The sequence below is a fragment of the Hyperolius riggenbachi genome, chromosome 11, assembly GCF_040937935.1.
Source record: "Hyperolius riggenbachi isolate aHypRig1 chromosome 11, aHypRig1.pri, whole genome shotgun sequence".
Lineage (NCBI taxonomy): Eukaryota > Metazoa > Chordata > Amphibia > Anura > Hyperoliidae > Hyperolius > Hyperolius riggenbachi.
Window position 1 is genome coordinate 98,889,851 of NC_090656.1, and position 19,026 is coordinate 98,908,876.

General features: G+C 39.3%; 22 non-coding genes across 22 annotated transcripts; all 22 read left to right on the forward strand.

Moving 5' to 3' along the window:
• Positions 1 to 121: 121 nt before the first annotated feature.
• On the forward strand, positions 122 to 195 carry TRNAT-AGU (transfer RNA threonine (anticodon AGU)). Its single transcript has one exon. It is a non-coding gene; the product is annotated as a tRNA-Thr (tRNA).
• A 617-nt stretch (positions 196 to 812) lies between these two features.
• TRNAT-AGU (transfer RNA threonine (anticodon AGU)) lies at positions 813 to 886 on the forward strand. Its single transcript has one exon. It is a non-coding gene; the product is annotated as a tRNA-Thr (tRNA).
• Positions 887 to 2,209: 1,323 nt separating this feature from the next.
• On the forward strand, positions 2,210 to 2,283 carry TRNAT-AGU (transfer RNA threonine (anticodon AGU)). Its single transcript has one exon. It is a non-coding gene; the product is annotated as a tRNA-Thr (tRNA).
• Positions 2,284 to 2,892: 609 nt separating this feature from the next.
• TRNAT-AGU (transfer RNA threonine (anticodon AGU)) lies at positions 2,893 to 2,966 on the forward strand. The gene has a single exon. It is a non-coding gene; the product is annotated as a tRNA-Thr (tRNA).
• A 1,323-nt stretch (positions 2,967 to 4,289) lies between these two features.
• TRNAT-AGU (transfer RNA threonine (anticodon AGU)) lies at positions 4,290 to 4,363 on the forward strand. Its single transcript has one exon. It is a non-coding gene; the product is annotated as a tRNA-Thr (tRNA).
• A 617-nt stretch (positions 4,364 to 4,980) lies between these two features.
• On the forward strand, positions 4,981 to 5,054 carry TRNAT-AGU (transfer RNA threonine (anticodon AGU)). The gene has a single exon. It is a non-coding gene; the product is annotated as a tRNA-Thr (tRNA).
• Positions 5,055 to 5,682: 628 nt separating this feature from the next.
• Positions 5,683 to 5,756, forward strand: TRNAI-AAU (transfer RNA isoleucine (anticodon AAU)). Its single transcript has one exon. It is a non-coding gene; the product is annotated as a tRNA-Ile (tRNA).
• Positions 5,757 to 6,376: 620 nt separating this feature from the next.
• On the forward strand, positions 6,377 to 6,450 carry TRNAT-AGU (transfer RNA threonine (anticodon AGU)). The gene has a single exon. It is a non-coding gene; the product is annotated as a tRNA-Thr (tRNA).
• A 617-nt stretch (positions 6,451 to 7,067) lies between these two features.
• Positions 7,068 to 7,141, forward strand: TRNAT-AGU (transfer RNA threonine (anticodon AGU)). Its single transcript has one exon. It is a non-coding gene; the product is annotated as a tRNA-Thr (tRNA).
• A 1,313-nt stretch (positions 7,142 to 8,454) lies between these two features.
• TRNAT-AGU (transfer RNA threonine (anticodon AGU)) lies at positions 8,455 to 8,528 on the forward strand. Its single transcript has one exon. It is a non-coding gene; the product is annotated as a tRNA-Thr (tRNA).
• Positions 8,529 to 9,150: 622 nt separating this feature from the next.
• Positions 9,151 to 9,224, forward strand: TRNAT-AGU (transfer RNA threonine (anticodon AGU)). Its single transcript has one exon. It is a non-coding gene; the product is annotated as a tRNA-Thr (tRNA).
• Positions 9,225 to 9,845: 621 nt separating this feature from the next.
• On the forward strand, positions 9,846 to 9,919 carry TRNAT-AGU (transfer RNA threonine (anticodon AGU)). The gene has a single exon. It is a non-coding gene; the product is annotated as a tRNA-Thr (tRNA).
• Positions 9,920 to 10,539: 620 nt separating this feature from the next.
• TRNAT-AGU (transfer RNA threonine (anticodon AGU)) lies at positions 10,540 to 10,613 on the forward strand. Its single transcript has one exon. It is a non-coding gene; the product is annotated as a tRNA-Thr (tRNA).
• A 1,316-nt stretch (positions 10,614 to 11,929) lies between these two features.
• TRNAT-AGU (transfer RNA threonine (anticodon AGU)) lies at positions 11,930 to 12,003 on the forward strand. Its single transcript has one exon. It is a non-coding gene; the product is annotated as a tRNA-Thr (tRNA).
• A 621-nt stretch (positions 12,004 to 12,624) lies between these two features.
• Positions 12,625 to 12,698, forward strand: TRNAT-AGU (transfer RNA threonine (anticodon AGU)). Its single transcript has one exon. It is a non-coding gene; the product is annotated as a tRNA-Thr (tRNA).
• Positions 12,699 to 13,315: 617 nt separating this feature from the next.
• Positions 13,316 to 13,389, forward strand: TRNAT-AGU (transfer RNA threonine (anticodon AGU)). The gene has a single exon. It is a non-coding gene; the product is annotated as a tRNA-Thr (tRNA).
• A 628-nt stretch (positions 13,390 to 14,017) lies between these two features.
• Positions 14,018 to 14,091, forward strand: TRNAI-AAU (transfer RNA isoleucine (anticodon AAU)). Its single transcript has one exon. It is a non-coding gene; the product is annotated as a tRNA-Ile (tRNA).
• A 620-nt stretch (positions 14,092 to 14,711) lies between these two features.
• Positions 14,712 to 14,785, forward strand: TRNAT-AGU (transfer RNA threonine (anticodon AGU)). The gene has a single exon. It is a non-coding gene; the product is annotated as a tRNA-Thr (tRNA).
• Positions 14,786 to 16,098: 1,313 nt separating this feature from the next.
• Positions 16,099 to 16,172, forward strand: TRNAT-AGU (transfer RNA threonine (anticodon AGU)). The gene has a single exon. It is a non-coding gene; the product is annotated as a tRNA-Thr (tRNA).
• Positions 16,173 to 16,794: 622 nt separating this feature from the next.
• On the forward strand, positions 16,795 to 16,868 carry TRNAT-AGU (transfer RNA threonine (anticodon AGU)). The gene has a single exon. It is a non-coding gene; the product is annotated as a tRNA-Thr (tRNA).
• A 621-nt stretch (positions 16,869 to 17,489) lies between these two features.
• TRNAT-AGU (transfer RNA threonine (anticodon AGU)) lies at positions 17,490 to 17,563 on the forward strand. Its single transcript has one exon. It is a non-coding gene; the product is annotated as a tRNA-Thr (tRNA).
• A 620-nt stretch (positions 17,564 to 18,183) lies between these two features.
• On the forward strand, positions 18,184 to 18,257 carry TRNAT-AGU (transfer RNA threonine (anticodon AGU)). Its single transcript has one exon. It is a non-coding gene; the product is annotated as a tRNA-Thr (tRNA).
• Positions 18,258 to 19,026: the final 769 nt, after the last annotated feature.

A 19,026-nucleotide genomic window follows, 5' to 3' on the forward strand; every position in this document is an offset into this window, starting at 1 on the left:
TAGGCAGGGAAAAGTAGGCCTGAAAAACTATTGAAAAAAAAATGTTAAAAAACTGAGAATGCAAATGCAAAGAAAAAAGAGTGCTGTGCCACAATAACCAATAACTGTATTGTAGCATGTGGGCGCTGTGGCTTAGTTGGTTAAAGCGCCTGTCTAGTAAACAGGAGATCCTGAGTTCAACTCTCAGCAGTGCCTTTGCTCATCTTATTATCACCAAGTCATTGCCTGCTGTTTACATCCCAGATTTTCGGGATCACGTCTTTGAGCTTCACCCATATTTGCTCACAGGAAACTTGCATTCGCTATGCCCACTGTTTCCACCACATCTGTACAAAGACATTTTCTTATCAGTTTGGTTTGATGTACTACCTTCCATCTCTGACAATAGGTAAAGGTCACTAACAAGTCTTTTGGGATGCTATGCTCAACATGGATGGGAGCTTAACCCGCACTTGCCTAGCCAAAACTTCTTCAAGTAAAATTGCTGCTTCTACAATAAGAAACATTGTATAAAACTTAATTACTAAGCCACAGCACCTACATGAAATATAATAGTGACTGGCTTCTGTGGCACAAAACTCATTGGTTTTGCCACAGCTTTCATTATCATATTTTGGAAGTTGCACAACATTCTTTTCAACAATTTTGTCCTAAAAGTTTCCCATTCCCTTTTAGGTGGACTATGTGTATACTCTTAGGCAGGGAAAAGTAGGCCTGAAAAACTATTGAAAAAAATGTTAAACTGAGAATGCTAATGCAAATAAAAAAAGAGTGCTGTGGCACGATAACCAATATCTGTATTGCAGTATGTGGGTGCTGTGGCTTAGCTGGTTAAAGCGCCTGTCTAGTAAACAGGAGATCCTGAGTTCAACTCTCAGCAGTGCCTTTGCTCATCTTATTATCACCAAGTCATTGCCTGCTGTTTACATCCTAGATTTTCGGGATCACGTCTTTGAGCTTCACCCATATTTGCTTACAGGAAACTTGCATTCGCTATGCCCACTGTTTCCACCACATCGGAACAAAGACATTTTCTTAGCAGTTTGGTTTGATGTACTACCTTCCATCTCTGACAATAGGTAAAGGTCACTAACAAGTCTTTTGGGATGCTATGCTCAATATGGATGGGAGCTTAACCCGCACTTGCCTAGCCAAAACTTCTTCAAGTAAAATTGCTGCTTCTACAATAGGAAACATTGTATAAAGCTTAATCACTAAGCCACAGCACCTACATGAAATATAATAGTGACTGGCTTCTGTGGCACAATACTCATCGGTTTTGCCGCAGCTTTCATTATCATATTTTGGAAGTTGCACAACATTCTTTTCAACAATTTTGTCCTAAAAGTTTTCCATTCCCTTTTAGGTGGACTATGTGTATACTCTTAGGCAGGGAAAAGTAGGCCTGAAAAACTATTGAAAAAAAAATGTTAAAAAACTGAGAATGCAAATGCAAAGAAAAGAGAGTGCTGTGCCACAATAACCAATAACCAATAACTGTATTGCAGCGTTTGGGCGCTGTGGCTTAGTTGGTTAAAGTGCCTGTCTAGTAAACCGGAGATTCTGAGTTCAACTCTCAGCAGTGCCTTTGCTCATCTTATTATCACCAAGTCATTGCCTGCTGTTTACATCCCAGATTTTCGGGATCACGTCTTTGAGCTTCACCCATATTTGCTCACAGGAAACTTGCATTCCCTATGCCCACTGTTTCCACCACATCTGAACAAAGACATTTTCTTATCAGTTTGGTTTGATGTACTACCTTCCATCTCTGACAATAGGTAAAGGTCACTAACAAGTCTTTTGGGATGCTATGCTCAACATGGATGGGAGCTTAACCCGCACTTGCCTAGCCAAAACTTCTTCAAGTAAAATTGCTGCTTCTACAATAAGAAACATTGTATAAAACTTAATTACTAAGCCACAGCACCTACATGAAATATAATAGTGACTGGCTTCTGTGGCACAAAACTCATTGGTTTTGCCACAGCTTTCATTATCATATTTTGGAAGTTGCACAACATTCTTTTCAACAATTTTGTCCTAAAAGTTTTCCATTCCCTTTTAGGTGGACTATGTGTATACTCTTAGGCAGGGAAAAGCAGGCCTGAAAAACTATTGAAAAAAAAATGTTAAAAAACTGAGAATGCAAATGCAAAGAAAAAAGAGTGCTGTGCCACAATAACCAATAACTGTATTGCAGCATGTGGGCGCTGTGGCTTAGTTGGTTAAAGCGCCTGTCTAGTAAACAGGAGATCCTGAGTTCAACTCTCAGCAGTGCCTTTGCTCATCTTATTATTGCCTGCTGATTACATCACAGATTTTCGGGATCACGTCTTTGAGCTTCACCCATATTTGCTCACAGGAAACTTGCATTCGCTATGCCCACTGTTTCCACCACAACTGAACAAAGACATTTTCTTATCAGTTTGGTTTGATGTACTACCTTCCATCTCTGACAATAGGTAAAGGTCACTAACAAGTCTTTTGGGATGCTATGCTCAACATGGATGGGAGCTTAACCCGCACTTGCCTAGCCAAAACTTCTTCAAGTAAAATTGCTGCTTCTACAATAAGAAACATTGTATAAAACTTAATTACTAAGTCACAGCACCTACATGAAATATAATAGTGACTGGCTTCTGTGGCACAAAACTCATTGGTTTTGCCACAGCTTTCATTATCATATTTTGGAAGTTGCACAACATTCTTTTCAACAATTTTGTCCTAAAAGTTTTCCATTCCCTTTTAGGTGGACTATGTGTATACTCTTAGGCAGGGAAAAGTAGGCCTGAAAAACTATTGAAAAAAAATGTTAAAAAACTGAGAATGCAAATGCAAAGAAAAAAGAGTGCTGTGCCACAATAACCAATAACTGGATTGCAGCATGTGGGCGCTGTGGCTTAGTTGGTTAAAGCGCCTGTCTAGTAAACAGGAGATCCTGAGTTCAACTCTCAGCAGTGCCTTTGCTCATCTTATTATCACCAAGTCATTGCCTGCTGTTTACATCCCAGATTTTCGGGATCACGTCTTTGAGCTTCACCCATATTTGCTTACAGGAAACTTGCATTCGCTATGCCCACTGTTTCCACCACATCGGAACAAAGACATTTTCTTAGCAGTTTGGTTTGATGTACTACCTTCCATCTCTGACAATAGGTAAAGGTCACTAACAAGTCTTTTGGGATGCTATGCTCAATATGGATGGGAGCTTAACCCGCACTTGCCTAGCCAAAACTTCTTCAAGTAAAATTGCTGCTTCTACAATAGGAAACATTGTATAAAGCTTAATCACTAAGCCACAGCACCTACATGAAATATAATAGTGACTGGCTTCTGTGGCACAATACTCATCGGTTTTGCCACAGCTTTTATTATCATATTTTGGAAGTTGCACAACATTCTTTTCAACAATTTTGTCCTAAAAGTTTTCCATTCCCTTTTAGGTGGACTATGTGTATACTCTTAGGCAGGGAAAAGTAGGCCTGAAAAACTATTGAAAAAAAAATGTTAAAAAACTGAGAATGCAAATGCAAAGAAAAAAGAGTGCTGTGCCACAATAACCAATAACCAATAACTGTATTGCAGCGTTTGGGCGCTGTGGCTTAGTTGGTTAAAGTGCCTGTCTAGTAAACCGGAGATTCTGAGTTCAACTCTCAGCAGTGCCTTTGCTCATCTTATTATCACCAAGTCATTGCCTGCTGTTTACATCCCAGATTTTCGGGATCACGTCTTTGAGCTTCACCCATATTTGCTCACAGGAAACTTGCATTCCCTATGCCCACTGTTTCCACCACATCTGAACAAAGACATTTTCTTATCAGTTTGGTTTGATGTACTACCTTCCATCTCTGACAATAGGTAAAGGTCACTAACAAGTCTTTTGGGATGCTATGCTCAACATGGATGGGAGCTTAACCCGCACTTGCCTAGCCAAAACTTCTTCAAGTAAAATTGCTGCTTCTACAATAAGAAACATTGTATAAAACTTAATTACTAAGCCACAGCACCTACATGAAATATAATAGTGACTGGCTTCTGTGGCGCAAAACTCATTGGTTTTGCCACAGCTTTCATTATCATATTTTGGAAGTTGCACAACATTCTTTTCAACAATTTTGTCCTAAAAGTTTTCCATTCCCTTTTAGGTGGACTATGTGTATACTTTTAGGCAGGGAAAAGTAGGCCTGAAAAACTATTGAAAAAAAAATGTTAAAAAACTGAGAATGCAAATGCAAAGAAAAAAGAGTGCTGTGCCACAATAACCAATAACTGTGTTGCAGCATGTGGGCGCTGTGGCTTAGTTGGTTAAAGTGCCTGTCTAGTAAACAGGAGATCCTGAGTTCAACTCTCAGCAGTGCCTTTGCTCATCTTATTATCACCAAGTCATTGCCTGCTGTTTACATCCCAGATTTTCGGGATCACGTCTTTGAGCTTCACCCATATTTGCTCACAGGAAACTTGCATTTACTATGCCCACTGTTTCCACCACATCTGAACAAAGACATTTTCTTATCAGTTTGGTTTGATGTACTACCTTCCATCTCTGACAATAGGTAAAGGTCACTAACAAGTCTTTTGGGATGCTATGCTCAACATGGATGGGAGCTTAACCCGCACTTGCCTAGCCAAAACTTCTTCAAGTAAAATTGCTGCTTCTACAATAAGAAACATTGTATAAAACTTAATTACTAAGCCACAGCACCTACATGAAATATAATAGTGACTGGCTTCTGTGGCACAAAACTCATTGGTTTTGCCACAGCTTTCATTATCATATTTTGGAAGTTGCACAACATTCTTTTCAACAATTTTGTCCTAAAAGTTTCCCATTCCCTTTTAGGTGGACTATGTGTATACTCTTAGGCAGGGAAAAGTAGGCCTGAAAAACTATTGAAAAAAATGTTAAACTGAGAATGCTAATGCAAATAAAAAAAGAGTGCTGTGGCACGATAACCAATATCTGTATTGCAGTATGTGGGTGCTGTGGCTTAGCTGGTTAAAGCGCCTGTCTAGTAAACAGGAGATCCTGAGTTCAACTCTCAGCAGTGCCTTTGCTCATCTTATTATCACCAAGTCATTGCCTGCTGTTTACATCCTAGATTTTCGGGATCACGTCTTTGAGCTTCACCCATATTTGCTTACAGGAAACTTGCATTCGCTATGCCCACTGTTTCCACCACATCGGAACAAAGACATTTTCTTAGCATTTTGGTTTGATGTACTACCTTCCATCTCTGACAATAGGTAAAGGTCACTAACAAGTCTTTTGGGATGCTATGCTCAACATGGATGGGAGCTTAACCCGCACTTGCCTAGCCAAAACTTCTTCAAGTAAAATTGCTGCATCTACAATAAGAAACATTGTATAAAACTTAATTACTAAGCCACAGCACCTACATGAAATATAATAGTGACTGGCTTCTGTGGCGCAAAACTCATTGGTTTTGCCACAGCTTTCATTATCATATTTTGGAAGTTGCACAACATTCCTTTCAACAATTTTGTCCTAAAAGTTTTCCATTCCCTTTTAGGTGGACTATGTGTATACTCTTAGGCAGGGAAAAGTAGGCCTGAAAAACTATTGAAAAAAAAATGTTAAAAAACTGAGAATGCAAATGCAAAGAAAAAAGAGTGCTGTGCCACAATAACCAATAACCAATAATTGTATTGCAGTGTTCGGGCGCTGTGGCTTAGTTGGTTAAAGCGCCTGTCTAATAAACAGGAGATCCTGAGTTCAACTCTCAGCAGTGCCTTTGCTCATCTTATTATCACCAAGTCATTGCCTGCTGTTTACATCCCAGATTTTCGGGATCACGTCTTTGAGCTTCACCCATATTTGCTCACAGGAAACTTGCATTCCCTATGCCCACTGTTTCCACCACATCTGAACAAAGACATTTTCTTATCAGTTTGGTTTGATGTACTACCTTCCATCTCTGACAATAGGTAAAGGTCACTAACAAGTCTTTTGGGATGCTATGCTCAACATGGATGGGAGCTTAACCCGCACTTGCCTAGCCAAAACTTCTTCAAGTAAAATTGCTGCTTCTACAATAAGAAACATTGTATAAAACTTAATTACTAAGCCACAGCACCTACATGAAATATAATAGTGACTGGCTTCTGTGGCACAAAACTCATTGGTTTTGCCACAGCTTTCATTATCATATTTTGGAAGTTGCACAACATTCTTTTCAACAATTTTGTCCTAAAAGTTTTCCATTCCCTTTTAGGTGGACTATGTGTATACTCTTAGGCAGGGAAAAGTAGGCCTGAAAAACTATTAAAAAAAAATGTTAAAAAACTGAGAATGCAAATGCAAAGAAAAAAGAGTGCTGTGCCACAATAACCAATAACTGGATTGCAGCATGTGGGCGCTGTGGCTTAGTTGGTTAAAGCGCCTGTCTAGTAAACAGGAGATCCTGAGTTCAACTCTCAGCAGTGCCTTTGCTCATCTTATTATCACCAAGTCATTGCCTGCTGTTTACATCCCAGATTTTCGGGATCACGTCTTTGAGCTTCACCCATATTTGCTCACAGGAAACTTGCATTCGCTATGCCCACTGTTTCCACCACATCTGAACAAAGACATTTTCTTATCAGTTTGGTTTCATGTACTATCTTCCATCTCTGACAATAGGTAAAGGTCACTAACAAGTCTTTTGGGATGCTATGCTCAACATGGATGGGAGCTTAACCCGCACTTGCCTAGCCAAAACTTCTTCAAGTAAAATTGCTGCTTCTACAATAAGAAACATTGTATAAAACTTAATTACTAAGCCACAGCACCTACATGAAATATAATAGTGACTGGCTTCTGTGGCACAAAACTCATTGGTTTTGCCACAGCTTTCATTATCATATTTTGGAAGTTGCACAACATTCTTTTCAACAATTTTGTCCTAAAAGTTTCCCATTCCCTTTTAGGTGGACTATGTGTATACTCTTAGGCAGGGAAAAGTAGGCCTGAAAAACTATTGAAAAAAATGTTAAACTGAGAATGCTAATGCAAATAAAAAAAGAGTGCTGTGGCACGATAACCAATATCTGTATTGCAGTATGTGGGTGCTGTGGCTTAGCTGGTTAAAGCGCCTGTCTAGTAAACAGGAGATCCTGAGTTCAACTCTCAGCAGTGCCTTTGCTCATCTTATTATCACCAAGTCATTGCCTGCTGTTTACATCCTAGATTTTCGGGATCACGTCTTTGAGCTTCACCCATATTTGCTTACAGGAAACTTGCATTCGCTATGCCCACTGTTTCCACCACATCGGAACAAAGACATTTTCTTAGCAGTTTGGTTTGATGTACTACCTTCCATCTCTGACAATAGGTAAAGGTCACTAACAAGTCTTTTGGGATGCTATGCTCAATATGGATGGGAGCTTAACCCGCACTTGCCTAGCCAAAACTTCTTCAAGTAAAATTGCTGCTTCTACAATAGGAAACATTGTATAAAGCTTAATCACTAAGCCACAGCACCTACATGAAATATAATAGTGACTGGCTTCTGTGGCACAATACTCATCGGTTTTGCCACAGCTTTCATTATCATATTTTGGAAGTTGCACAACATTCTTTTCAACAATTTTGTCCTAAAAGTTTTCCATTCCCTTTTAGGTGGACTATGTGTATACTCTTAGGCAGGGAAAAGTAGGCCTGAAAAACTATTGAAAAAAAAATGTTAAAAAACTGAGAATGCAAATGCAAAGAAAAAAGAGTGCTGTGCCACAATAACCAATAACGGTATTGCAGCATGTGGGCGCTGTGGCTTAGTAGGTTAAAGTGCCTGTTTAGTAAACAGGAGATCCTGAGTTCAACTCTCAGCAGTGCCTTTGCTCATCTTATTATCACCAAGTCATTGCCTGCTGTTACATCCCAGATTTTCGGGATCACGTCTTTGAGCTTCACCCATATTTGCTCACAGGAAACTTGCATTCGCTATGCCCACTGTTTCCACCACATCTGAACAAAGACATTTTCTTATCAGTTTGGTTTCATGTACTATCTTCCATCTCTGACAATAGGTAAAGGTCACTAACAAGTCTTTTGGGATGCTATGCTCAACATGGATGGGAGCTTAACCCGCACTTGCCTAGCCAAAACTTCTTCAAGTAAAATTGCTGCTTCTACAATAAGAAACATTGTATAAAACTTAATTACTAAGCCACAGCACCTACATGAAATATATTAGTGACTGGCTTCTGTGGCACAAAACTCATTGGTTTTGCCACAGCTTTCATTATCATATTTTGGAAGTTGCACAACATTCTTTTCAACAATTTTGTCCTAAAAGTTTTCCATTCCCTTTTAGGTGGACTATGTGTATACTCTTAGGCAGGGAAAAGTAGGCCTGAAAAACTATTAAAAAAAATGTTAAAAAACTGAGAATGCAAATGCAAAGAAAAAAGAGTGCTGTGCCACAATAACCAATAACTGTATTGCAGCATGTGGGCGCTGTGGCTTAGTTGGTTAAAGCGCCTGTCTAGTAAACAGGAGATCCTGAGTTCAACTCTCAGCAGTGCCTTTGCTCATCTTATTATCACCAAGTCATTGCCTGCTGTTTACATCCCAGATTTTCGGAATCACGTCTTAGAGCTTCACCCATATTTGCTCACAGGAAACTTGCATTCGCTATGCCCACTGTTTCCACCACATCTGAACAAAGACATTTTCTTATCAGTTTGGTTTGATGTACTACCTTCCATCTCTGACAATAGGTAAAGGTCACTAACAAGTCTTTTGGGATGCTATGCTCAACATGGATGGGAGCTTAACCCGCACTTGCCTAGCCAAAACTTCTTCAAGTAAAATTGCTGCTTCTACAATAAGAAACATTGTATAAAACTTAATTACTAAGCCACAGCACCTACATGAAATATAATAGTGACTGGCTTCTGTGGCACAAAACTCATTGGTTTTGCCACAGCTTTCATTATCATATTTTGGAAGTTGCACAACATTCTTTTCAACAATTTTGTCCTAAAAGTTTTCCATTCCCTTTTAGGTGGACTATGTGTATACTCTTAGGCAGGGAAAAGTAGGCCTGAAAAACTATTGAAAAAAAAAATGTTAAAAAACTGAGAATGCAAATGCAAAGAAAAAAGAGTGCTGTGCCACAATAACCAGTAACTGTATTGCAGCATGTGGGTGCTGTGGCTTAGTTGGTTAAAGCGCCTGTCTAGTAAACAGGAGATCCTGAGTTCAACTCTCAGCAGTGCCTTTGCTCATCTTATTATCACCAAGTCATTGCCTGCTGTTTACATCCCAGATTTTCGGGATCACGTCTTTGAGCTTCACCCATATTTGCTCACAGGAAACTTGCATTCGCTATGCCCACTGTTTCCACCACATCTGAACAAAGACATTTTCTTATCAGTTTGGTTTCATGTACTACCTTCCATCTCTGACAATAGGTAAAGGTCACTAACAAGTCTTTTGGGATGCTATGCTCAACATGGATGGGAGCTTAACCCGCACTTGCCTAGCCAAAACTTCTTCAAGTAAAATTGCTGCTTCTACAATAAGAAACATTGTATAAAACTTAATTACTAAGTCACAGCACCTACATGAAATATAATAGTGACTGGCTTCTGTGGCACAAAACTCATTGGTTTTGCCACAGCTTTCATTATCATATTTTGGAAGTTGCACAACATTCTTTTCAACAATTTTGTCCTAAAAGTTTTCCATTCCCTTTTAGGTGGACTATGTGTATACTCTTAGGCAGGGAAAAGTAGGCCTGAAAAACTATTGAAAAAAAAATGTTAAAAAACTGAGAATGCAAATGCAAAGAAAAAAGAGTGCTGTGCCACAATAACCAATAACTGGATTGCAGCATGTGGGCGCTGTGGCTTAGTTGGTTAAAGCGCCTGTCTAGTAAACAGGAGATCCTGAGTTCAACTCCCAGCAGTGCCTTTGCTCATCTTATTATCACCAAGTCATTGCCTGCTGTTTACATCCCAGATTTTCGGGATCACGTCTTTGAGCTTCACCCATATTTGCTCACAGGAAACTTGCATTCGCTATGCCCACTGTTTCCACCACATCTGAACAAAGACATTTTCTTATCAGTTTGGTTTCATGTACTACCTTCCATCTCTGACAATAGGTAAAGGTCACTAACAAGTCTTTTGGGATGCTATGCTCAACATGGATGGGAGCTTAACCCGCACTTGCCTAGCCAAAACTTATTCAAGTAAAATTGCTGCTTCTACAATAAGAAACATTGTATAAAACTTAATTACTAAGTCACAGCACCTACATGAAATATAATAGTGACTGGCTTCTGTGGCACAAAACTCATTGGTTTTGCCACAGCTTTCATTATCATATTTTGGAAGTTGCACAACATTCTTTTCAACAATTTTGTCCTAAAAGTTTTCCATTCCCTTTTAGGTGGACTATGTGTATACTCTTAGGCAGGGAAAAGTAGGCCTGAAAAACTATTGAAAAAAAATGTTAAAAAACTGAGAATGCAAATGCAAAGAAAAAAGAGTGCTGTGCCACAATAACCAATAACTGTATTGCAGCATGTGGGCGCTGTGGCTTAGTTGGTTAAAGCGCCTGTCTAGTAAACAGGAGATCCTGAGTTCAACTCTCAGCAGTGCCTTTGCTCATCTTATTATCACCAAGTCATTGCCTGCTGTTTACATCCCAGATTTTCGGAATCACGTCTTAGAGCTTCACCCATATTTGCTCACAGGAAACTTGCATTCGCTATGCCCACTGTTTCCACCACATCTGAACAAAGACATTTTCTTATCAGTTTGGTTTGATGTACTACCTTCCATCTCTGACAATAGGTAAAGGTCACTAACAAGTCTTTTGGGATGCTATGCTCAACATGGATGGGAGCTTAACCCGCACTTGCCTAGCCAAAACTTCTTCAAGTAAAATTGCTGCTTCTACAATAAGAAACATTGTATAAAACTTAATTACTAAGCCACAGCACCTACATGAAATATAATAGTGACTGGCTTCTGTGGCACAAAACTCATTGGTTTTGCCACAGCTTTCATTATCATATTTTGGAAGTTGCACAACATTCTTTTCAACAATTTTGTCCTAAAAGTTTTCCATTCCCTTTTAGGTGGACTATGTGTATACTCTTAGGCAGGGAAAAGTAGGCCTGAAAAACTATTGAAAAAAAAATGTTAAAAAACTGAGAATGCAAATGCAAAGAAAAAAGAGTGCTGTGCCACAATAACCAATAACTGTATTGCAGCATGTGGGCGCTGTGGCTTAGTTGGTTAAAGGGCCTGTCTAGTAAACAGGAGATCCTGAGTTCAACTCTCAGCAGTGCCTTTGCTCATCTTATTATCACCAAGTCATTGCCTGCTGTTTACATCCCAGATTTTCGGGATCACGTCTTTGAGCTTCACCCATATTTGCTCACAGGAAACTTGCATTCGCTATGCCCACTGTTTCCACCACATCTGAACAAAGACATTTTCTTATCAGTTTGGTTTCATGTACTATCTTCCATCTCTGACAATAGGTAAAGGTCACTAACAAGTCTTTTGGGATGCTATGCTCAACATGGATGGGAGCTTAACCCGCACTTGCCTAGCCAAAACTTCTTCAAGTAAAATTGCTGCTTCTACAATAAGAAACATTGTATAAAACTTAATTACTAAGCCACAGCACCTACATGAAATATAATAGTGACTGGCTTCTGTGGCGCAAAACTCATTGGTTTTGCCACAGCTTTCATTATCATATTTTGGAAGTTGCACAACATTCTTTTCAACAATTTTGTCCTAAAAGTTTTCCATTCCCTTTTAGGTGGACTATGTGTATACTTTTAGGCAGGGAAAAGTAGGCCTGAAAAACTATTGAAAAAAAAATGTTAAAAAACTGAGAATGCAAATGCAAAGAAAAAAGAGTGCTGTGCCACAATAACCAATAACTGTGTTGCAGCATGTGGGCGCTGTGGCTTAGTTGGTTAAAGTGCCTGTCTAGTAAACAGGAGATCCTGAGTTCAACTCTCAGCAGTGCCTTTGCTCATCTTATTATCACCAAGTCATTGCCTGCTGTTTACATCCCAGATTTTCGGGATCACGTCTTTGAGCTTCACCCATATTTGCTCACAGGAAACTTGCATTTACTATGCCCACTGTTTCCACCACATCTGAACAAAGACATTTTCTTATCAGTTTGGTTTGATGTACTACCTTCCATCTCTGATAATAGGTAAAGGTCACTAACAAGTCTTTTGGGATGCTATGCTCAACATGGATGGGAGCTTAACCCGCACTTGCCTAGCCAAAACTTCTTCAAGTAAAATTGCTGCTTCTACAATAAGAAACATTGTATAAAACTTAATTACTAAGCCACAGCACCTACATGAAATATAATAGTGACTGGCTTCTGTGGCACAAAACTCATTGGTTTTGCCACAGCTTTCATTATCATATTTTGGAAGTTGCACAACATTCTTTTCAACAATTTTGTCCTAAAAGTTTTCCATTCCCTTTTAGGTGGACTATGTGTATACTCTTAGGCAGGGAAAAGTAGGCCTGAAAAACTATTGAAAAAAAAATGTTAAAAAACTGAGAATGCAAATGCAAAGAAAAAAGAGTGCTGTGCCACAATAACCAATAACTGTATTGTAGCATGTGGGCGCTGTGGCTTAGTTGGTTAAAGCGCCTGTCTAGTAAACAGGAGATCCTGAGTTCAACTCTCAGCAGTGCCTTTGCTCATCTTATTATCACCAAGTCATTGCCTGCTGTTTACATCCCAGATTTTCGGGATCACGTCTTTGAGCTTCACCCATATTTGCTCACAGGAAACTTGCATTCGCTATGCCCACTGTTTCCACCACATCTGTACAAAGACATTTTCTTATCAGTTTGGTTTGATGTACTACCTTCCATCTCTGACAATAGGTAAAGGTCACTAACAAGTCTTTTGGGATGCTATGCTCAACATGGATGGGAGCTTAACCCGCACTTGCCTAGCCAAAACTTCTTCAAGTAAAATTGCTGCTTCTACAATAAGAAACATTGTATAAAACTTAATTACTAAGCCACAGCACCTACATGAAATATAATAGTGACTGGCTTCTGTGGCACAAAACTCATTGGTTTTGCCACAGCTTTCATTATCATATTTTGGAAGTTGCACAACATTCTTTTCAACAATTTTGTCCTAAAAGTTTCCCATTCCCTTTTAGGTGGACTATGTGTATACTCTTAGGCAGGGAAAAGTAGGCCTGAAAAACTATTGAAAAAAATGTTAAACTGAGAATGCTAATGCAAATAAAAAAAGAGTGCTGTGGCACGATAACCAATATCTGTATTGCAGTATGTGGGTGCTGTGGCTTAGCTGGTTAAAGCGCCTGTCTAGTAAACAGGAGATCCTGAGTTCAACTCTCAGCAGTGCCTTTGCTCATCTTATTATCACCAAGTCATTGCCTGCTGTTTACATCCTAGATTTTCGGGATCACGTCTTTGAGCTTCACCCATATTTGCTTACAGGAAACTTGCATTCGCTATGCCCACTGTTTCCACCACATCGGAACAAAGACATTTTCTTAGCATTTTGGTTTGATGTACTACCTTCCATCTCTGACAATAGGTAAAGGTCACTAACAAGTCTTTTGGGATGCTATGCTCAACATGGATGGGAGCTTAACCCGCACTTGCCTAGCCAAAACTTCTTCAAGTAAAATTGCTGCATCTACAATAAGAAACATTGTATAAAACTTAATTACTAAGCCACAGCACCTACATGAAATATAATAGTGACTGGCTTCTGTGGCGCAAAACTCATTGGTTTTGCCACAGCTTTCATTATCATATTTTGGAAGTTGCACAACATTCCTTTCAACAATTTTGTCCTAAAAGTTTTCCATTCCCTTTTAGGTGGACTATGTGTATACTCTTAGGCAGGGAAAAGTAGGCCTGAAAAACTATTGAAAAAAAAATGTTAAAAAACTGAGAATGCAAATGGAAAGAAAAAAGAGTGCTGTGCCACAATAACCAATAACCAATAATTGTATTGCAGCGTTCGGGCGCTGTGGCTTAGTTGGTTAAAGCGCCTGTCTAATAAACAGGAGATCCTGAGTTCAACTCTCAGCAGTGCCTTTGCTCATCTTATTATCACCAAGTCATTGCCTGCTGTTTACATCCCAGATTTTCGGGATCACGTCTTTGAGCTTCACCCATATTTGCTCACAGGAAACTTGCATTCCCTATGCCCACTGTTTCCACCACATCTGAACAAAGACATTTTCTTATCAGTTTGGTTTGATGTACTACCTTCCATCTCTGACAATAGGTAAAGGTCACTAACAAGTCTTTTGGGATGCTATGCTCAACATGGATGGGAGCTTAACCCGCACTTGCCTAGCCAAAACTTCTTCAAGTAAAATTGCTGCTTCTACAATAAGAAACATTGTATAAAACTTAATTACTAAGCCACAGCACCTACATGAAATATAATAGTGACTGGCTTCTGTGGCACAAAACTCATTGGTTTTGCCACAGCTTTCATTATCATATTTTGGAAGTTGCACAACATTCTTTTCAACAATTTTGTCCTAAAAGTTTTCCATTCCCTTTTAGGTGGACTATGTGTATACTCTTAGGCAGGGAAAAGTAGGCCTGAAAAACTATTAAAAAAAAATGTTAAAAAACTGAGAATGCAAATGCAAAGAAAAAAGAGTGCTGTGCCACAATAACCAATAACTGGATTGCAGCATGTGGGCGCTGTGGCTTAGTTGGTTAAAGCGCCTGTCTAGTAAACAGGAGATCCTGAGTTCAACTCTCAGCAGTGCCTTTGCTCATCTTATTATCACCAAGTCATTGCCTGCTGTTTACATCCCAGATTTTCGGGATCACGTCTTTGAGCTTCACCCATATTTGCTCACAGGAAACTTGCATTCGCTATGCCCACTGTTTCCACCACATCTGAACAAAGACATTTTCTTATCAGTTTGGTTTCATGTACTATCTTCCATCTCTGACAATAGGTAAAGGTCACTAACAAGTCTTTTGGGATGCTATGCTCAACATGGATGGGAGCTTAACCCGCACTTGCCTAGCCAAAACTTCTTCAAGTAAAATTGCTGCTTCTACAATAAGAAACATTGTATAAAACTTAATTACTAAGCCACAGCACCTACATGAAATATAATAGTGACTGGCTTCTGTGGCACAAAACTCATTGGTTTTGCCACAGCTTTCATTATCATATTTTGGAAGTTGCACAACATTCTTTTCAACAATTTTGTCCTAAAAGTTTTCCATTCCCTTTTAGGTGGACTATGTGTATACTCTTAGGCAGGGAAAAGTAGGCCTGAAAAACTATTGAAAAAAAAATGTTAAAAAACTGAGAATGCAAATGCAAAGAAAAAAGAGTGCTGTGCCACAATAACCAATAACGGTATTGCAGCATGTGGGCGCTGTGGCTTAGTAGGTTAAAGTGCCTGTTTAGTAAACAGGAGATCCTGAGTTCAACTCTCAGCAGTGCCTTTGCTCATCTTATTATCACCAAGTCATTGCCTGCTGTTACATCCCAGATTTTCGGGATCACGTCTTTGAGCTTCACCCATATTTGCTCACAGGAAACTTGCATTCGCTATGCCCACTGTTTCCACCACATCTGAACAAAGACATTTTCTTATCAGTTTGGTTTCATGTACTATCTTCCATCTCTGACAATAGGTAAAGGTCACTAACAAGTCTTTTGGGATGCTATGCTCAACATGGATGGGAGCTTAACCCGCACTTGCCTAGCCAAAACTTCTTCAAGTAAAATTGCTGCTTCTACAATAAGAAACATTGTATAAAACTTAATTACTAAGCCACAGCACCTACATGAAATATATTAGTGACTGGCTTCTGTGGCACAAAACTCATTGGTTTTGCCACAGCTTTCATTATCATATTTTGGAAGTTGCACAACATTCTTTTCAACAATTTTGTCCTAAAAGTTTTCCATTCCCTTTTAGGTGGACTATGTGTATACTCTTAGGCAGGGAAAAGTAGGCCTGAAAAACTATTAAAAAAAATGTTAAAAAACTGAGAATGCAAATGCAAAGAAAAAAGAGTGCTGTGCCACAATAACCAATAACTGTATTGCAGCATGTGGGCGCTGTGGCTTAGTTGGTTAAAGTGCCTGTCTAGTAAACAGGAGATCCTGAGTTCAACTCTCAGCAGTGCCTTTGCTCATCTTATTATCACCAAGTCATTGCCTGCTGTTTACATCCCAGATTTTCGGAATCACGTCTTAGAGCTTCACCCATATTTGCTCACAGGAAACTTGCATTCGCTATGCCCACTGTTTCCACCACATCTGAACAAAGACATTTTCTTATCAGTTTGGTTTGATGTACTACCTTCCATCTCTGACAATAGGTAAAGGTCACTAACAAGTCTTTTGGGATGCTATGCTCAACATGGATGGGAGCTTAACCCGCACTTGCCTAGCCAAAACTTCTTCAAGTAAAATTGCTGCTTCTACAATAAGAAACATTGTATAAAACTTAATTACTAAGCCACAGCACCTACATGAAATATAATAGTGACTGGCTTCTGTGGCACAAAACTCATTGGTTTTGCCACAGCTTTCATTATCATATTTTGGAAGTTGCACAACATTCTTTTCAACAATTTTGTCCTAAAAGTTTTCCATTCCCTTTTAGGTGGACTATGTGTATACTCTTAGGCAGGGAAAAGTAGGCCTGAAAAACTATTGAAAAAAAAAATGTTAAAAAACTGAGAATGCAAATGCAAAGAAAAAAGAGTGCTGTGCCACAATAACCAGTAACTGTATTGCAGCATGTGGGTGCTGTGGCTTAGTTGGTTAAAGCGCCTGTCTAGTAAACAGGAGATCCTGAGTTCAACTCTCAGCAGTGCCGTTGCTCATCTTATTATCACCAAGTCATTGCCTGCTGTTTACATCCCAGATTTTCGGGATCACGTCTTTGAGCTTCACCCATATTTGCTCACAGGAAACTTGCATTCGCTATGCCCACTGTTTCCACCACATCTGAACAAAGACATTTTCTTATCAGTTTGGTTTCATGTACTACCTTCCATCTCTGACAATAGGTAAAGGTCACTAACAAGTCTTTTGGGATGCTATGCTCAACATGGATGGGAGCTTAACCCGCACTTGCCTAGCCAAAACTTCTTCAAGTAAAATTGCTGCTTCTACAATAAGAAACATTGTATAAAACTTAATTACTAAGTCACAGCACCTACATGAAATATAATAGTGACTGGCTTCTGTGGCACAAAACTCATTGGTTTTGCCACAGCTTTCATTATCATATTTTGGAAGTTGCACAACATTCTTTTCAACAATTTTGTCCTAAAAGTTTTCCATTCCCTTTTAGGTGGACTATGTGTATACTCTTAGGCAGGGAAAAGTAGGCCTGAAAAACTATTGAAAAAAAAATGTTAAAAAACTGAGAATGCAAATGCAAAGAAAAAAGAGTGCTGTGCCACAATAACCAATAACTGGATTGCAGCATGTGGGCGCTGTGGCTTAGTTGGTTAAAGCGCCTGTCTAGTAAACAGGAGATCCTGAGTTCAACTCCCAGCAGTGCCTTTGCTCATCTTATTATCACCAAGTCATTGCCTGCTGTTTACATCCCAGATTTTCGGGATCACGTCTTTGAGCTTCACCCATATTTGCTCACAGGAAACTTGCATTCGCTATGCCCACTGTTTCCACCACATCTGAACAAAGACATTTTCTTATCAGTTTGGTTTCATGTACTACCTTCCATCTCTGACAATAGGTAAAGGTCACTAACAAGTCTTTTGGGATGCTATGCTCAACATGGATGGGAGCTTAACCCGCACTTGCCTAGCCAAAACTTATTCAAGTAAAATTGCTGTTTCTACAATAAGAAACATTGTATAAAACTTAATTACTAAGTCACAGCACCTACATGAAATATAATAGTGACTGGCTTCTGTGGCACAAAACTCATTGGTTTTGCCACAGCTTTCATTATCATATTTTGGAAGTTGCACAACATTCTTTTCAACAATTTTGTCCTAAAAGTTTTCCATTCCCTTTTAGGTGGACTATGTGTATACTCTTAGGCAGGGAAAAGTAGGCCTGAAAAACTATTGAAAAAAAATGTTAAAAAACTGAGAATGCAAATGCAAAGAAAAAAGAGTGCTGTGCCACAATAACCAATAACTGTATTGCAGCATGTGGGCGCTGTGGCTTAGTTGGTTAAAGCGCCTGTCTAGTAAACAGGAGATCCTGAGTTCAACTCTCAGCAGTGCCTTTGCTCATCTTATTATCACCAAGTCATTGCCTGCTGTTTACATCCCAGATTTTCGGAATCACGTCTTAGAGCTTCACCCATATTTGCTCACAGGAAACTTGCATTCGCTATGCCCACTGTTTCCACCACATCTGAACAAAGACATTTTCTTATCAGTTTGGTTTGATGTACTACCTTCCATCTCTGACAATAGGTAAAGGTCACTAACAAGTCTTTTGGGATGCTATGCTCAACATGGATGGGAGCTTAACCCGCACTTGCCTAGCCAAAACTTCTTCAAGTAAAATTGCTGCTTCTACAATAAGAAACATTGTATAAAACTTAATTACTAAGCCACAGCACCTACATGAAATATAATAGTGACTGGCTTCTGTGGCACAAAACTCATTGGTTTTGCCACAGCTTTCATTATCATATTTTGGAAGTTGCACAACATTCTTTTCAACAATTTTGTCCTAAAAGTTTTCCATTCCCTTTTAGGTGGACTATGTGTATACTCTTAGGCAGGGAAAAGTAGGCCTGAAAAACTATTGAAAAAAAAATGTTAAAAAACTGAGAATGCAAATGCAAAGAAAAAAGAGTGCTGTGCCACAATAACCAATAACTGTATTGCAGCATGTGGGCGCTGTGGCTTAGTTGGTTAAAGGGCCTGTCTAGTAAACAGGAGATCCTGAGTTCAACTCTCAGCAGTGCCTTTGCTCATCTTATTATCACCAAGTCATTGCCTGCTGTTTACATCCCAGATTTTCGGGATCACGTCTTTGAGCTT